Genomic DNA, 17,631 nt, shown 5'->3' on the forward strand with positions numbered 1-17,631 from the left:
TTAAAATGTCATCTCAGAGGTGTCACCAACATTCCTGATTGGCTCAGCCTTGGCACATCCATCTTGGAGCTGCCTGGAAGGGGCTCTGCTGGACATGGGGAAACCTCCTGGCAGCTTCTCACAGAAGCCACCCCTGTAGCCCTCTGGCTACCAAAACCTGGCCATGCAAATCCAGTACAAGGTAACAGAGTTTAGTTCAGCAGTGTGGGATTTGGAATGAGGTTCAGTTAGTGACAGGAAAAGAGGGCATAGCCTCAAGCTGTACCGGGGAAGTTCAGGTGGGATATAAAGGAGAGTTTCTTTACAGAAAGAGTGGTTAGGCACTGAAAGGGGCTGTCCAGGTAGGTGGTGGAGTCTCCATCCCTGGAGGTGTTCAAGGAATGACTGGACATGGTACTCAGTGCTCTGGGCTGGGTGACAAGGTGGGGGTCAGGCACAGGTTGGACTCGGTGATCAGCTTGTGGTAGAAAAGCTGCGCTCACACTGAGCTGGGGCACTGCCAGTGTTTGATCCAGAAACTCAAGGGAAAAGTGGAGGGAAGAGGGGCTTGGACATCTCCAGTGTTCTGCCTCATGCTTCCCAGGCCAGAAAGGACCACATATTCCAGTTTTGGACAGAGTTTGAATTTAAACAGAGGCTGTGTTTGGGGGGGCTGCCTACAGTGTGAGGGACCTGTTTGCTTTATGCACACACAAGGAACATGGTATTAAAATCAGTTTGTGAGGTAAAACTGCTGCAGTGTTTGATCCAGAAACTCAAGGGAAAAGTGGAGGGAAGAGGGGCTTGGACATCTCCAGTGTTCTGCCTCATGCTTCCCAGGCCAGAAAGGACCACATATTCCAGTTTTGGACAGAGTTTGAATTTAAACAGAGGCTGTGTTTGGGGGGGCTGCCTACAGTGTGAGGGACCTGTTTGCTTTATGCACACACAAGGAACATGGTATTAAAATCAGTTTGTGAGGTAAAACTGCTGCAGAGGGTCTGTGGGGCCAGCTGGGCTTACGGCCCCTTTGCCCCGGGAGCCATGGCCCCGTCATGGGGCTGGGCTGTGGTTAAAGCAAATCTTGCCTTGTCAAGAGAGGTCAAACCGCACCAAGAGGTACAGGATGTGGGAGAGGAACTCGTGTTTGCACAGCACCTCAGGCAAGGCAGTGGCTCTCCCCAGTCCTCCACAGGGACCTGGCTACAGTGGTTTACCTCCCAAAAACGATGTCCTGAGCCCCGCTGGGGCTGCCAGATGGGATTCCCAGCCTACTGCATTGCTGTGGGACCACTGTCTCCTTCTCAGCAGCTCCCTGGGGAGCCCCTCTGTCCCCTGCTCTGTCCCACTGCCTGTCCCTCCTGCTTTCTGGGCAGTGGGGAGTGCGTGTGCTTGTGCATATGCGTGACAGAGGATGTGGTTTCTTGCCTGCGGAGCTGGTCCATGAGCGGAAGGGAGGCTTTGGTAACCTGTGGGAAGGATGATGTTTCCCTCCCGTGCTGGGCTTTGAGCAATTTCAGTACAGGGTGACACATAACAAAAGTGTCATTGCATCCTGATTTCACTGTACAGAGATGTGCTGAAGCCAAGCCCTACGGTGATGCTCCATCCCTGTTCACGAGCCTCCCTCCTGCTCCTGCCTCCCTCCTGCAGCCCAGCACGATGTGTTATTCAAAATCCCTGTGTGTTTAGATTCCCGCTCGCCTCAGCCTCCCCGGGGCTCCGGGCAGCACTCGCTGCGGTTCAACGCCGCTGCCGGAGCAGGGACCTGCTGCTGTGTCACCTCCGTGCTGCTCATGTGGGTGATGAGTCGGTTTCTTTCCCAGGCTGGAGTGAGAGCCCACGGAGCCACACGTATCCGCTGACACGGATGCAGGCAGAGAGGACGCGATCCCTGCATCCCAGCCGCTCTGTCCCTGCGTCCTGGCCGGCAGCTGCCCGCTCCTCCCGCACAGCTGTGCCGGCCACGCTCCCTTCGCAGCGAGGCACCCGCTCCTCCCAGCCACGGCACCGCAGGAAGATTAGAAAGAGATTTCTTTTCAATCTATACAAGAATTCACAACTGTGAAGGGGAGACAAAAACATTCTTGAGCCGAGGGCACAATATTGTGCAAGGGAGGCCCGGGGGGGCTGCGGGATTACTGTAGCGCAGCCCAGGGTCGCCCCGCTTGCACCTGCTGTTTGCTGAAAGGCTGATGCTGAGCAACAAGCAGCTGATGCTGAGGCCCAGTTGTCAGCCTGAATGGGGGAAAAAAGGCTGGAGCAGCGTGCTCGCCAAAGGGAAATGGCAGGCGGCCCAGTGCCAGCGGGAGGAGGGAGCCGCCGGGGGGGGGACGGCAGCCGGCTCCCCCTTGGCACGTGGAGCTCCGGGCAGAGCCGGAGGTGTGGGTCTGCCTGAGGAGCTGTCATTCCAAAGGAATCCAGGAGAAAGGGGATGATCCTGAACCTCTGAAGAGGCTGAGGAGGTCGGGAGCATGAGCTCTCCCCAAAGCACCCTGCTGGCTGCAGCGCTAATCTGCCACAATGGGCAGGAGACGGATGTCCCCACCAAACCCGAAACTGAAGCAGCGCTGCTGCAGAGCACCCTGCCCTTGGCCACTGCTGTTCCCCAGGAAGGAGGAAAGGTACTTTTCAGGAAGAATTCCTTCATGGAAAGAGCTGTCCAGAATTGTAATGGGCTCCCCATGGAAGTGGTGGAGTCAGCATCCCTGTAGGTGTTCAAGGAACAACTGCACGTGGCACTCAGTGCTCTGGTCTGGTTGACACGGTGGGGATTGGTCACCAGTTGAACTGGATAACCTTTGACATCTTTTCCAGCCTAAATAATTCTGGGATTCTCTGATCCTGCTGTTTCTGCTCACAGCCCCTGGTCTGGTAGGGACAATGACAGTCAGACAGATGTTCCCTGCAGCACGAGGGTCAGAGTGGTACTTGGATCACTCAGCATTGTCACCCAGAGGTACTGAGGCACCTTGACCTCTCTGGGCTCTACAATGAGCACTGAATCACCCTGCTCAGCTCATCCATGGAACATCACTTCTACCCCCAGCACTGTCCACATGGGGCAGGGCAGAGAGAGAACACTGAAGGGTGTCTCAGTGGGCTGAGGGGTTCAGCACAAGCACAGCCCCTCCTGCGTGTGGCTGTGTGGTGGCAGAGCTGGGACTGGCCAGAAGAGGGTTTTCCAGGCCTCTGCTGCAGCTGCCTCCCAGAAGAGAGGGCAGGAGTGAGCGTATTTTCCTGCAGCTGTTGGCAAGATGAAGATAATCCATGTGCCCCGGGTGTCTGCAGGATGAAGGGGGCTGTATTGGATCGATGTTCCTCCCGTGAGCCAACCTGTGCCAGGGACATTAGGAAACAGCCTGTGTCCTCTCTGTGCCTTGTTGCACAGAAGCTCCCTTGGAGCTTCTCTGGAGGGACAGCAAGCCCTGTGTTGGTCTGAAGGAACAGAAAGAGTGGTAGCTGCCTGCTCAGTGCAATGCAAAGGAGAAAAGCAAATGGCTATTTTTGCAGCCCAGCAGAGTTCCTACTGTGATTTAGCACCTGGGTACTCCTGCTGGCATGAGGAGAGGGAGCTGCAGAGAAGGGATGGCATGGCCCCATCCCTGCCACACAGACACACTCAGGAAATCCCCAGGGATGATTTTTTTTGCTTGGACATAGCTGAAGCTTCCAGCATGGGGAGCCCCCATGCAGCTCCTGAAGGAGCTGGTGTCACGTCAGCGCTGAACACGCTCACCGGGGCTGGTGTTCCCAAGAGCCAGCGTTTCCAACACGGCTCCACGGAGCTCCCTCGTGGGACCGTGATGGTGTGTGGAACTGGAGGCTGGTAAGGTCTTTCCTGGACCTTTATGGGGATCATCTCCTGCTCTGGGGGCAGCCCTGGCTCTCACATCTCTGCTGAGATGGGACATCACTCCCTTTGCAGGGATCACTGTGTCCACGGGAGTAGCCACTCTCTGCCTGAGACTTGGCACTGGTTTCTGCCTTGCAGCATGCAGGAGCACCCATCCTCCTGTTTATCTACTCAGCTTGTCTTGCAAAACTGGAAGTCTTCCTGCAGTTTCCACAGTCTGTTTTTGTTCTTGGAAAACCTTCTTCATCTCTATTTTCTCCATGGCAGCATCTCCCAGGAGTCATAAGCAGGATCGAGCCCTTTTTGCCTGGTGTCCTTTCCACACAGGTCAGAACCTCAGCCCCCCTGAGTGCCCCAAAACTGCTGCTGGCACCATACTGGATCCCCCTTTCTCTGCCACCAGTCCTGGCTCTGGCTGGAGGTGAACATCCTCAGAGGCAGGAATCCTTTGCTTCCTGCTTTTTGCCGGATTTGCCTTTGCTCCCAAGCCAGTGTGCACCTGGAGAGAGGCTGTGCTCTGGCTTGGAGCTCATGCCAGGAAGCTTCCAGGAGCCACAGACAGGCAGATGATTGAAAAGCCAACACGTTCCAACAGGGCTTGTCTGAGTTGGAAAAAAACTGGTTTTGGTGAAATGCAAAAAATGCTGCAAGTTCAGGCAGGTCCCACTTCTGGGCTGTGGTTTGTGAGGGCATGGGTGGCACTGAGCCCCCAAAACTTAGGTCCTTGGAAGAGCACAGAGCAGAACCAGCCACAGCATCCCTGGGATGAGAGGGCTCATGGATTAGCAAGATCTTGGATTGCAGAGAATCCTTGCCTCCATGGCAGCTATGGGTTTGCTAGGGGAATTTATTTACCCCTGCCAGGTGAGCACCTTCCCCTCCGGAAGAACTGGGCCATGCTAAGGGGTTAAGTAATTTGCCCAAGGTCACCAGGATTGTCTGTAGCAGAGAAGAGCAAAAATCCTGTGAGCCCCTGAGTCACCATCATTTTTGATCCATCTTGTGATTAAAAAATGCAGTTTGGTCTAGGTCTGGATTTCGTGTCCAGCCATCAATGATTATTACACATTTTTCTGTGGAATTAAAATGCATTTTAAAGGTTCAACATATTCCCTTCCCTCCCAAAGCCCCAGGATAACCCAAGCAGGCTCATTTCAACTACAGGTGGACCAAGATCAAAATCAGCCTCATTTTCCTCTCCCTGCCTGATATTGAGGTAGGATAAAGAGGTAGAAAAGCCACAGAACAGCCAAAAAGGAAAGGCTGAGCACAGTCTGCACGGAGGCAAGTCACTGCTGCTCAGACCAGTGTCTTTAATTGCTGCATCTCTTCTGCCTGTGCCCAAGGAGCTGATCCCAGGTGACTCCAACAGACAATGTCATTTAAATCAATTATCTCCCTATTTGGAGCCATCCACCCTCTCCCTCCTTCACCATACAGCCACAAGCCCCATAATTTATTCATCCTCGGCTGCACTTAAACATCTGCTCCACTGCCATTTGAGTTTGGCAGAGCATTAGCTTTAAAATTTCATGAAACGTAGTGCAGGTGGCAAAATCAGAAATTAAGGATTATAATCACGGCAAAGCCGGGTTTGTGAGCCGACTCCAGCTCAGGACAAGAAGACGCCAGGAGAACTCCTGGGGATTTAATGCCCCTCAGGTGTTCAAATCACATTTTTATTCCCTTTTCCCAAAGGTTGGGGGGATTTTTACATCACCACTGCTCTTAGGTGGATGTTATAGTGAGGGAAGCATCTTGTGCTCATTGCTTCTTGGGTTTTGTTGCTCCATTTCTGCTGCCAGAAATTTTTTCTGGCCAGGGGTTGTTTTTGAAGGCTGGTGTGTCCCCTGAAGACATCTTTGCCCACCAAATTGGGATTATCAGGATTTAATGACATCCTCCACCCTGGCTGTGCTTGTGGGAAGAAAGAACCATGCTGGAACTGTGCCACAGTTCCCTCTCCAGCCCGAGGGACAGGCCACAAAGTAGGGATGAAGTGCTGGAGCAATGCTGGTTTTAAGAAAAAATCAGAAATCCATACGTCCCCAATCCCTGCTTTCACCACAGAGCCACAACCCTCTAAAACACGCTGGTTATCCGCAGCGGTTCCCTGTGTTTATAGCTAATGAAGAGAGCTTTGGAAAGAAACTATTTGCTTTAGCAATTCCTCTTTCATCTATTAACCCAGTTTTCATCATTGCACAGAGCTGGGTTGGAGGGATAAGGGACCAGGAGGGAGGGCAGGGGCTGACTGGGGAGGTTAGAGGGAACTGAGAGACCTCTGTGCCTCTGGATCTAGCGCTGATGATGCTGTGGAGCTTCAGGATCCAGCAATTTCTGAGCCATCAGACAGCCTGTCCCACAGAGGAGATCAACTCCTACTCCTCTTCCCAAATGTTAAGAGGAAGACCAAGGGGATTATTTAGTGCTCAGCTGTACTTTGATGCCTGGGAAGCTTCTGGAGTACAGGAGGTTTCAGATCTATTGAAGCACCTGGCAGATAACCAGGTGATAAAAGAGCCAGCATGCATTTGTCACACAGAGATCACATCAAACCCTCGAATTCCCCTCTTTGCTGAGGAAACTGGATGAGACATATCCTGACTTTAGGAAGGCTTTAGACCTCGTGTGACATTTTGGGAAGGAAACAAGGCTGTTTGGGCTGGACACAGACCCACTGTGCTGCTCAGCTTGCCAGAAAATTCTCTCCCAAAGGCACAGCCGAGCTCCATCCTTGACAGGGTTCTGAGAGGCTTCCCTCCACACCAGCCTCCTGTTTGGTCCCCTGTGTTCAATCTCCCTGGATTAAGGATGTTGTTTTAAAGACAGGAATGAGTCAGCTCTCCAAATCCAGTCCCTGTGCAAGGAAGGACTTGCCTGGACACCACCAACTCTCACTGCTGGGTGAGGAGGCACCAATCTGGGCAGTCCAGGTTCTGCACAGGTTCTAATGTGACAGAGACCAGCTCAAGGATGTTTGGTACAGAGATGATCCACTCAGACCCAAATTTAGGACAAGGCATAGGAGTAAACATGCATTGATCAAATTTTCAGGTCATGCTTTGAAGTCTCAAGGATAGGAGGAAGAGAGGAGCCATCTCCAAGTGTTTGGGGCTTCAATTTTATTGGGTTTATGGAAGAAAAACAAGTGGGGGGAAAGAGGGTGACATTTAACCAGTTTTATCTCCACAGGTTTGGACAAGGCTCCCATCAGGACCTGCCTTGTTCCCCATTTTAGCTTTGAAACTTCCTACAGCTCTGGATTCTCACAGGGCAAACTGAACTTTACACTAAGTAACACTTTTTAGCAACTTTTCCTATCATAACCTTGGAAAGGTTCTTTTATGGAGTGGGGCCTGGCTGGAACCTGTACTAGCGTTCTGAGCAGACCAGTGCCCCAGTTCCCCCTGGTTTTGGGGATAAGGCAGGGCTGGGGCAATCTCTGACCACAGTGATGGAATAAGGAGGATTTATCAGGGTTGCTGCTCTCAGGTTAAGGTTGGGAAGCTCTTACCACACCAGCCTCTCACACCCAAATGCATTCTCAGCAGCCCCTGGGGATTTCTGTACTTCAAAAGCCTCCACTAGATCCTGCCTAAGCCCAGGCACAGACTCGAGGCTGCAAGGAGCCCTGGGAATGGCTTCCTGGGCAGGAGCCTGATTTGGGGTGTCACATGGGTAAGGAGCTGGGAACAGCAGGATGGGACCTGGATGTGGATGGGCAATACTGGGGAAGGCTCTAAATAGGACAATGACAGTGGGACTGTTAGTACCTGAGGACCCTAAGGTACAGATCCAGGACTTCCATGTACACCAAGTGAGCCAGGCTTGCCCAGGGCTTCATTTCCCATTCAGAAACCAGGTCCCTGTGAGTGCAGAGCTGTCACTTTGATGGAGTGATCTGTAACTTCCCTGGCTAATTGTCAAAGCACAGCACTCAATCCAGGGCACTCTTCCCTCGGGAAAGTGGCTTCTCCTACCTGAACTGGCAGGAGAGCAGCCCCAGGAATTGGGAACATTGCATCATTCCCATGGCAACAGCCTAGGAGGCTGCGAATGGAGAATTATGACTTTGTTCCCCGTTCTGGCACGAGGAGAAGCTGGGCTTTACAGGATTAAGCAGATCCCAGCTCAAACATCCAGGGTACCACTGGAGGGAATAATGAATAGTAATAGCAGAATAAATGGGTTTTGATCCAAGGCTCTGTCCAAACAGTATGAACAACCCACTTTGTTTAAGTTTGGTCGGTTTCCAGGCTGAGTGTGAACCCGCTGGGGGTTTCTGAGCTGGGACACCAGCAAGGCTGTGCCACCATTCACTTCATGGACACTTCTGAGGAATAAACTAGTCATTAAATGTGAAGCCAAGAATGATCACTATCATCCAGGGTCTCCCGAATTAAAGTTCCCTTTACTTCAGGCTCCTTTGTATCTCAAAAGAGCAGAAATCTTCACACTGCAGGAATACTTTGGTGGACTACAAGTCCTCACGTGAGGATCTAATGAGGATATTTGGGTTAATGACTATTTTTGCAAGGGCTGCAGCAGCCAGGACTTTGGTATAATCCTGTGGCTGAGCCCAGAGCTGTGGCCACCTGCAGCCATGGGGCCCACATCCTCCTCTGCAGCAGTGCCCCCATTGTCCAGCACCCTTTTCATCCCTCACTCCATCCCATGGGAAGATCCTGCCATTGGACGTGTGGACAGGACCTGAACATCAATGGCTGTGGTAGCTCTGCCTGTTTTCCAGCTGTTTGAGCATGGCTGTTCCTCCCCTGCTATGGTGTCTCTGCACCAGGGTTTTTCTCTGCTCTCCCCACAGCTCCAGCACTTGCTCAATCTCTGACAGCCCTGTGCAGCCCTTTCCCTCAAAACCCATCCTGTGTTTCAAAGTCTGGAGGAAATGGTACACTGACCCTTCCTTTTTTCCTTTCCTTTTGCTCTCTCACTGCTATCAAACAAGAGTGAGGAAAGATGTAGGAAAGGAAATTAAGGAGGTGCTGCCACCCAGGGCACAGCATTTTCCCCAGCCAATTGCACATGCTCCAGATCCATCCCCAGTCCAGATGACTCTCCACAGCAGCTCCAAATCCCTGAGCACTGCCTGATTTACTTCCCATAGGAGACCCCATCACCGGGCAAACCCTCCTTTGCTCCTGTCTCTCCCTTTCTGAGTATTTGTTATTTTAAGCCAACCCCTCAGGGATTCAATTTCTGTGCAGAATGTGGGGATTTAGCCACACAGCCCATGTTAATGCTAATAGGATTATCATAGAATCATGGAATCATTTAGGTTGGAAAAGACCTTTAAGACCATCAAGTCCAACCGTTCCCCCGGCACTTGCAAGGCCACCACTAAACCATGTCCCTAAGAGGGAGATTTGCATAGGGGAGCTCCAAATCTTCCCACCAATGCCTGATGGATGGCCAACAAGGAATGGAGATGCAGCAGCTTCAGACTGTGAGTATTGAGCCCAAATTCAACCCCCAACCCCTGAGATGAAGCAGAGGATTAACAGATATGTGTGTGTGTGTTTGTTTCCCCCAACACTGAAATGTTGTTATTGTCTTAATGAAGATTTTGGAGCTTTTCGTGATGTCCCACAAAAAGCCCGTGGAGATATCAGTTCCTCCTTGTGCTGATCTTGCCTCCAGCTGCTGAAAGTAAGGAATGAAAAACAATGCTAAGGGCTGAAAATATCTCTGAAAGGGACTCTGGGTGGGCCTCAGGGTGCTGGACATCTTTGAGAATTTGGGGACAAGGAAACAGTAAAGCATCCAGGAGTGGTGCTTCCTTTTCACATAGGAAATTAGGAATGTCCCTGTGTCCCTGTGCTGGCAGGAGTGTGAAGGAGCAGACAGATCTCCCCCACTGAGGAATGTCCCTGTCTGCATGTCTGCATGCTGGCACGAGCTCCCACCCACCTGAGGGACACAAAAGAGAGATGAAGATTTCCTGCTGATCCAGCTGTTTCTCTGGAAATGCAGATTGGCTGAGTGGTGCCTTTGGGATTTCTTATTAGGTTTTTCCTGTATTAATTCTGTGCAAGAAGTTGTACAAGCAGACATGGGTTTGTTCCCACTGACTTTTCCAAGCAGACCACAGCTGAAGTGTTTGCCCCAGCCCAACAACCCGCAGAGGGGTGAAGGACCGGTGCTGGTTCTGCCACAGCCCATCCCACAGCACAGATGGTCCCATAATTGCTGCTTGCTTTCCCATCCTGACTTTCTGGGACATGTGTTTTGCATTGTGATCCCCTCAGCCTCCCTGGTTTTGTGAATCACACTTCATAAAAGAATGGCTACCTTGGGAACTCAAGGCAGGACATTTATTCTTCCTGTGCATGCGAGTTTGTCACTCCCTGCCAGTTTGTCACTCCCAGCCCAGCTCATAAAGCAGAGTCTTTGCTTTTAATCCTGATTTTGCAATGCACTGAAGTACACACATTCACCTCTCTCCACTGTAACACTCAGGGATGTTCTTAACTCTTAGTCCTGGGATTTTCTGTTTTAATTCAATCCAGTCTCATTTCCTGACTGTGCTGGTCCCCACTGAGCTATTCTCATTGTCCCTCTGTTTTCACCCTCCATCAATAAATTATATATGTTCTATCCATTATATATTCCTTACTAAAGCACTTTAAAGTGTTAAGATGAGAGGTGAAATAAGAAATAGAACACAGCAATCCCCTTTCATTTGCTGAACTTCCTTGGCACTGCTGCTTCATAGACAATATAGGATACAAACAGCATGAACTTTTCTAAAACTAAAATAACATACATTAAAATAAATGATAAATCAAACCTTTGTTGCAGCAACAGCACCAAAAAGCTGCAGATGATTCCCTGAGACACCATAGGGTAATTTGGATTTTTCCAGGTAGGTAATGAGATCCTGCATGACAGCTCTGTGCTGGCAGAGCCCTCTCCTCCAGCCTGAATCCCTTCTGTCTTCTTCTGGTGGAAAAAAGGGGAATATTTCACCCAGCTAAAAATGAGCAAATGCTGATGTTTAAACAGAAATCTCAGAGGAAGCTGCCTCTGTAACCACAGCTGGTTTGCTGCAGACCTGAACACTCACAGCCAATTTGCTTTTTTGGTGTAATAGAATTCCAAGTCAGTCCATGGAGCTCCACCAGGGATTCATTTGGCCTTTTGCAGTTACTGGGTTAACCCTGGAAGGGGGAAGGAAAAGAGGGGACCACCAAAACCCATCTCTTTGCCAGCAAGCCAGTGCAGCACCGGCACCTTTTTTGTGGAGACATCAGGAGGGATGGGATCACACAGCTGGATTTGGGGATGTTTCTTGGTGGGGGATATGCCTGGAAAGGGGAGGATCCCTATGGGATGCAGCTGAGATGTGCTGAATTTAAAACTTTTTAACCCAGCCCTGTCACTGCAGCCAGACAGGGGCCACATAAAGACCCAAGGATGGGTTTATCCCCATCTGTGGCCACCGGGCTGTTTGGGAAGGTGGGGCTGGCCATCCTCCCCTCGCAGATGTGCCTGCAGCCAAGTCCTTCCCTGAGGCCCAGCCAAGGAACCAGTTGGTGCAGGATCCTCCACACTGCTGCTCTTAGTGTGTCAGCTTACTCAGATTAAGGTTGTTGCTTAAGCCTCCATGCCTATTTGCAAGCTGCCAGGACAATGGAAGCTCTCCATCAGTTTGTGGCTGTGCAGGAAGCTCGGGTGCTCCCAGGGGTGCACTGCCTCCCCACCTAGATTAAAAAGGGGTGCTGCCAACCTCCTGCCATCACAGACACCAGAGCTCCAGGCTCCCTCTCTCCGTCCTTGCAGCACTGCTGGGGGATTTTTCCTCTTGGATTTCCTGTGACTTTTTAAAACTCACCATAGTTGTTCCTGAAAGTCAGAGAGCTCTGAGTGTGCAGTGCAAACACCCTTCTGCCAGCCTGACCCACAGTGAGGTGCTGGGGCTCTTTCCCATTTTCCTGGGGACAACTAAAGTTTTTACTCCTGAAATTTAAAATCAGAAAAGATCCCTTTCCCTGTTTTCCCTGTGTTAATGGTGAAATCCTCTTTTTCATTTTTTCCCTTTAGCTCTGGCTCAGCTGTGTGTGCCTGTCCCACCCCAGTACCCAGAGATAAGGTGTGCAATGAGGGACAATCTCTTAATCCCTGCTGGTTCCTGTCCCAGCTCCCCCACAGCCATGGGGCTTTACAACCCCTTTTACCAACAGGTACTACCTCAGCAAGGTGCTGCCACAGCCCAAATTGTGAGCTGGAGACAAATATTCTTGTTGTGCTACTGTTCAGAAAACAGGGCAGAATTTGGAGTAGGAAGATCTCATGTTGGGGCTTTGGTGATTTGTTTTTCCCAGTTAATAAGGGGAGAAAAAGCCCAAATGCTGCATCTCAGCTGTGTCACCGCCTGACAGAGGCTGGAGCCCGGCAGACACACAGACATATTGTTCTGGAATCAGCAATTAGCTTCCCATTTTTCCCCCTCATCCCTCTGAGAAAGGGACAAGGAAAAGCCCCACTTGAGAATAAATTAGTATCTCAAAAGAGAGGGAGCTCTGCAGATGGCTCCGTTGTGCTTCACTCTTGTGCAGCTCTGGAGCACTCAAGTCCCCATCCTCAACCTGTCCGTTGTCCAGATGTTCTCCTATTCCAGACACCTGGAAGAGGGAAGGTGGTCTCACGTCCACTTTCCCCAAAAAGCAGCTGTTAAATGATATTTGTCATCAAACTTCAGCATTAATTTTGCCCAAGTGTTTCCCTCTGGAACACTGTGGCACTGTGGGTTTGCTGCTTGAGTTGCAGGGGGATTTCAGAACTTTGGAATTCCCAGATTCTTCACTTTTCTGCTCAAATATCATTCTGTTTAGATATGGGAGTCAGAGGTGGTAGATTTTGGAAGTCACTTGAACACATCTAACAACTGGAGTTAAGTGTGCTCTGTGTAACACAAAAATTGAGCTCTGATCTCAGAGTTCTGTGATTTCCCTCCTGTTCCTGTGGCTCACAGCAGAGGGAAAAACTCCAATAAAATATCATTTTTAGAGAACAATTTGGCAGCACCATGAGCTGCCTTCACTTTTCAGGTGGAGAGCAGCTCTGGTCTGAGGAGACAGAACTTTGGAGTGGAGTGGCTCTTGGTGATGTCCAGCTGCATTAAATAGAGCCTGGAAAATTGCATCCAAGGGAGGAAGTGAAATGGGATAATCACAGAATATCCTGAAGTGGAAAGGATGCACAAGGATCATCCAAGTCCAACTCATAAACAATATCAGAGAGTTTTTAAGGAGACTTGCCCTACTGCACCTTGAGGGCTTCCAGGGGTGTAACTGTTAAGTTTACTTATTTTTCCCTGCTCCATCACCAATGACTGGTATTTGTTTCAGGAATCAGTGTCTCCAAATAGCTTAATTTCTTCTCAAACTTCTCCTGTGTAACATCTGGATCCTGCAATAATCATAGCAGTGCTTGATCCTGCTGTTGTTTGCAAGATCCCTGTGGACCACCGGAACAAGGCAGGAAGTATTTCAGGCTCGTAAGTCTCCTGCAGTTTAGCTGAATTTCAAGCAGAACATCAGGGTGTCACCCTCATTGTGTGTGTGTTTATCTCCTGGAGGAAGCCCCATGGGTTGCTTGTTCCATGTGCCAGTTCCTTCCCAGCTGTTTCCCAAATTTAAAAGAAATACGACAAATTTGGTACTGGAACAGGCTCCTCAGGGAAGAGGTCACAGCTCCAAGCCTGAGAGAGCTCAAGAAGTGTTTGGACAATGCTCTCAGGCACATGGTGGGAATTTGGGGCTGTCCTGTGCAGGACTAGGAGTGGGGCTCGATTCCTGTGGATCCAGCTCAGGAGATTCCATGATTCTACGGAAAAACCCCATTCTGCAACTGATGGAGAGGCTTTCGTGATGGGGACTGTGGTACTGCTAAAGATACTGATCAAATAACTTCTGTGGCTTGTTGGGTCTGCTTTAGGGCTTTAAATTCATTTGTCCAGGAAAACATGGAGTTTTCCAGATGTTCTCATTGCTGCCATGCCTCACCTGTCGGTAAGACCATAGAAGCCATGGACACCTGAGTGTCCCAGTGAGGACAGGTTCTGTGGGGAAGCTCTGGGACACCCGAGAACTCCCTGTTGGCCATTTTTCCCCCTAGAATGCAACGGGATATTCCCCTGGTGCTGACTCACAAGGCTGTTCAGGGACAGCCACCACACAGGGGGTGTCCGTGGCCTTCCCAGTGGCCATCTCGGGGTGGCAATGATGGGCGCTCAAGCCCGCTCTGCCTTTTGCCTCTCCTCCCTGGCAGCTCTCAGCGGAGCTCCCGCCGGACCCCTGGGACATACAACTTTCCCCGAGTTTGGATGCAGGGTTCGGTGTGAGTGGGACCGCCCCCGGGATGCGCCGGGCACACCCGCGAGGTGTGAGGGCGCCTCGGGCGCCTCTGAGGGACCCACGGGGGGCGCCCTGAGTGGCGCGCGAGGCCGCCTCACGCCCCCGTCCTGTGAGGGAATCGCGGCCACCGGGGGCTACCCCAGAGCTCCGGCGGGGCGATTATCCCGGTTTTCCCGGTTATCCCGCGCCACTGGCGAGGGGTGGCAGAGTGGGGGGCTCCGTGAGGGGAGTGGGGGGGCGCCGAGGGGGGCTAGGGGCGGGGGCGGGCGCGGCGGCGATTGGCCGGCGGCGGCGGGGAGAGGCGGCCGTGATTGGCCGGCGCGGCGGGGCGAGCGGCGGGCGGCGGGCGGCGATTGGCTGCGGACGAGGAAGCAGGAAGGAGGCCGGAGGCGCTCGCGGCTTGCGGGGAGTTCGCGGCGGCGGCGGCGCCCCCGGTCCCTCCTCCGGTCCCTTCTCCGCCCCCTCCTCCGCCCCTCCCGGCCCCTCCGCCGCCCGCTCCGGCCTCCGCCCGCCCGCTCCGCGACGCCCCGCGGCCAGGGGCGGGCGGCGGCGGTGGCGCCTCGTCCCCATCCCGCAGCCGAGGAGGCGGCGGCGCTGACGCAGCAGCAGCGCGGAGCTCGGGACTCGCGGCGCTCCCGCCGCTGGATTTCTCCCCCCCGGGGCCTGCGGCAGCCTCCCGGTGAGTCCACACGCGGTCCTCGCGGCACCGGCTCGTCCCTCCGCCCCCGGGAACTCCGCCGGGCCGGGAGCAGGTGCCGCCGCCCCGGGGTTTGGGGGGCGGGGGGTACGCGGGGCCACCGGGAACTTCCCGCGGCGGCGGGGAAGCGCCGGGAGGGCACGGCGGGCTCGGTGGCGGGTGGGCCGGGCCGGGCCGCCGTTACCCCGCGCGGTCCCACCGGTGCGAGGCCGGATCGGCCCCGCCGAACCCCCCCGGGCTCCTCCGCCCCTGCCGCTCGGGCAGCACAAAGGCGGCGGGGCCGGGCGGGGGGGCCCGGGGGAGTTGCGGGGCTCGCGGTCCCGGGGGGCTCCTCGCCCCAGGGGCTGCTCGCCTCGGCATCGCCGGATCGGGGGCGATTCCCAGGGAAAGCCGTCGCTGTCCTCGGCCCCTCCGGATCTCGGAGCTGAACCGGCGCTGCCCGGCCGGGAGTTGGCACAGGACGGGCTGGCTGGGGTTGGCGTTTTGGGGCTCCCGACGCCCGAGCGGGGCCATGAGCCCCTCCCCTGAGGGCTGAGCGGTTGAGTGCGTCGAGTTCCCGATGGTTTGCAGGATGTGATGCCGGGCGGGCTGTGCGCCCCGTGTCTCTGTCAAGCAGGTACCATCGAGCCTCTTTGGGGGACAGCACAGCAGTTTTCATTTCCATCGTGATTTTTCCCACTTGCCGTGCGCTCCCCGTGGCTCTGGACATCTCTCCTTTCCTGCCGGCTGCTCCGGTGGCCGACGGCTTGTTTCCTCTTCTCCTTTTGTGTAGCGGTGGCTCCTAATGGAGGCAGCTCCGCTGGCTCCCTCTTTTCCAGCTGCTTCTATAAGGCGCAGGAGCCAGCACATGTGACTGGGCAGATCTCGGGAAGACTAGCAAGTGCTCCCCGGGCTCCTGCTCGACAGCCAGCCCCAACGCGGGGATACACACACCCCGATGTCCCTTTCCCTGCCCCGGCACAGGGAGACACAGGAACCCCCTCTCTTTCACAAGAGCAGCCATGAAAACTTAAAAAATACGAGCATTTGGGATCTATTCTGCTTGCCTCTCCCCCTCCCCTCTCTCTTTCCACAAAATGCTTATCTGAAAGAGGTTCTGGTTGTGTTTTGTTTTAAAGAATCCAGCTGCCCCTCGTGCTCGCTCTCCATCTGAAGTCATCATTGTCAGGAGCAGGCGAACCTCAAAGCGAGAGGCTTTGCCGGGCTTTTGCTTGCCTGGTTAATTGATCTGTCCATCAGTTTGCCACAATTAGCGAGTGCTTGCTCCACGCTGAGGGGCTCTCTGGTGTTCTGGGGGGCTCAGGGTTTTATTTTAAGGCTTCTGGTCCTCGTGGTTGTGAGAAAGAGTGACACGAGCTGCGTGATAGACTGATGCTTTTGAAATCTTAATGTGATTTAAATACCAGCACGCTGCTGATCGCTTTAACAGAAATATCCTGCTCACATATTCATCCCGGGCCATCCTTCACGTTTGTCATGTCCTGGCTACCTGAATCGTTCTCAAGCTTCAGCTGGAGCTGTCTAAATGTTTGCTGGTGATAGGAAATTGTGCATTAGTGTGATTTACCAGGATGTTTTGGATTTAAACATTGATTTCTGTTTGTTTTGCTCATGAACTCAGTGCAGCATTTCCAACTGCTTTCCAGCTGGAGCAGAGCAGAGAAGTGTAGTGCTACTGATAGGTGTAAAATCAGCTGGAAAACGCCAAGCCTGCAGGGAAAAATAATTCCCTGAACTTTGTGCCAGTGGATCCTTTCTGGATGCTTTGTTTGCTGGGGGTTGATGGTGACAGTTGCACAGAACAATGAGATGCAACTTAGAAATGTGGGGTTTGGGGGAAAAAAAGTCACACCCTTGTGTCTTGAGGCAGAAATGTTATTTTGGAGGTCACTGACATGTTCTCATCCAACTGAATCATTCAGTTAAGTGTCGGTACTCTGTCTTTCTTGCCAGTTCGTCTGCATCACCTGTCCGTTTCCACTCTGGAAGCCTCAGTGTTTATTTGGCTTTTTAACCAGTATCACGGGACAGTTGGGGTTGGAAGGGCCTCTGGAGACCATCCCCACCTAGAGCAGGTGACACAGAAATGTGTCCAGGTGGGTTTGGAATGCCTTTAGAGAGGGAGACAGCCTGAGCAGCCTGTTCCTGTGCTCTGCCACACTCAATGGAAAGTTCTTCCTCCTGTTGAGGTGGAACTTGTGTTTTAGGTGATGCAGGTGAATTTTGTTTGCTGTGGTGGTGTTAATCGCTGTTGTGTGACCTGGAGGCTCTGTGGGACATGTGTGCCGGTGCAGTCTGTGGAGATCCGATTTAGGGAGAGCCTGGCCGTGATTTGGGGGGAAATCCACCCTTCAGCAAAAGCTTTTCTAATGCTGCTGCAGCACTAAAAATAAGCCCTTAGCAGCAAATCTGTCCAAAGTAAACAATTGAAAAATAATTAGGAGTGGTAGGCAAAGGCATGCTCGCTGCTTGGCATCATGTTCATATCACAAGCAAATGAATGAATGATGAGATCTGGCTCTGCAAAAACAGGAAGGTGTGCTCGGGTGTGCAAATATCACATCCAGTGTGGGGCTTATTTTGCCCCATCTCCCAGTTAGTTGTCTCCATTTGGACATCAGAAGGGTTTTCTTCCTGTAAAGGGTTGTCAGGCACTGGAAGGGGCTGACAGCAGGGAGGTGGTGGAATGCCCATCCCTGCAGGTGTTTAAGGAAGGACTGGGT

At 52.7% G+C, this 17,631-nt stretch overlaps 1 protein-coding gene across 2 annotated transcripts in view; it reads left to right on the top strand.

Annotated features, from left to right (window-relative positions):
• The first annotated feature begins 14,566 nt into the window (after positions 1–14,566).
• The window catches only part of BAHD1 (bromo adjacent homology domain containing 1), a 35,435-nt gene continuing 32,370 nt past the window's right edge, over positions 14,567–17,631 (top strand). Inside the window, exon 1 of one of the 2 annotated variants that reach the window (XM_054634298.2) lies at positions 14,567–14,890. The gene's annotated coding sequence lies outside the window, so the exon portion shown is untranslated. The remainder of the gene's footprint in view (positions 14,891–17,631) is intronic. The other variant, XM_077179755.1, reaches the window with a different exon arrangement.

The sequence above is a fragment of the Agelaius phoeniceus genome, chromosome 6 (genome assembly GCF_051311805.1).
Source record: "Agelaius phoeniceus isolate bAgePho1 chromosome 6, bAgePho1.hap1, whole genome shotgun sequence".
In the NCBI taxonomy this organism is placed as follows: Eukaryota; Metazoa; Chordata; class Aves; order Passeriformes; family Icteridae; genus Agelaius; species Agelaius phoeniceus.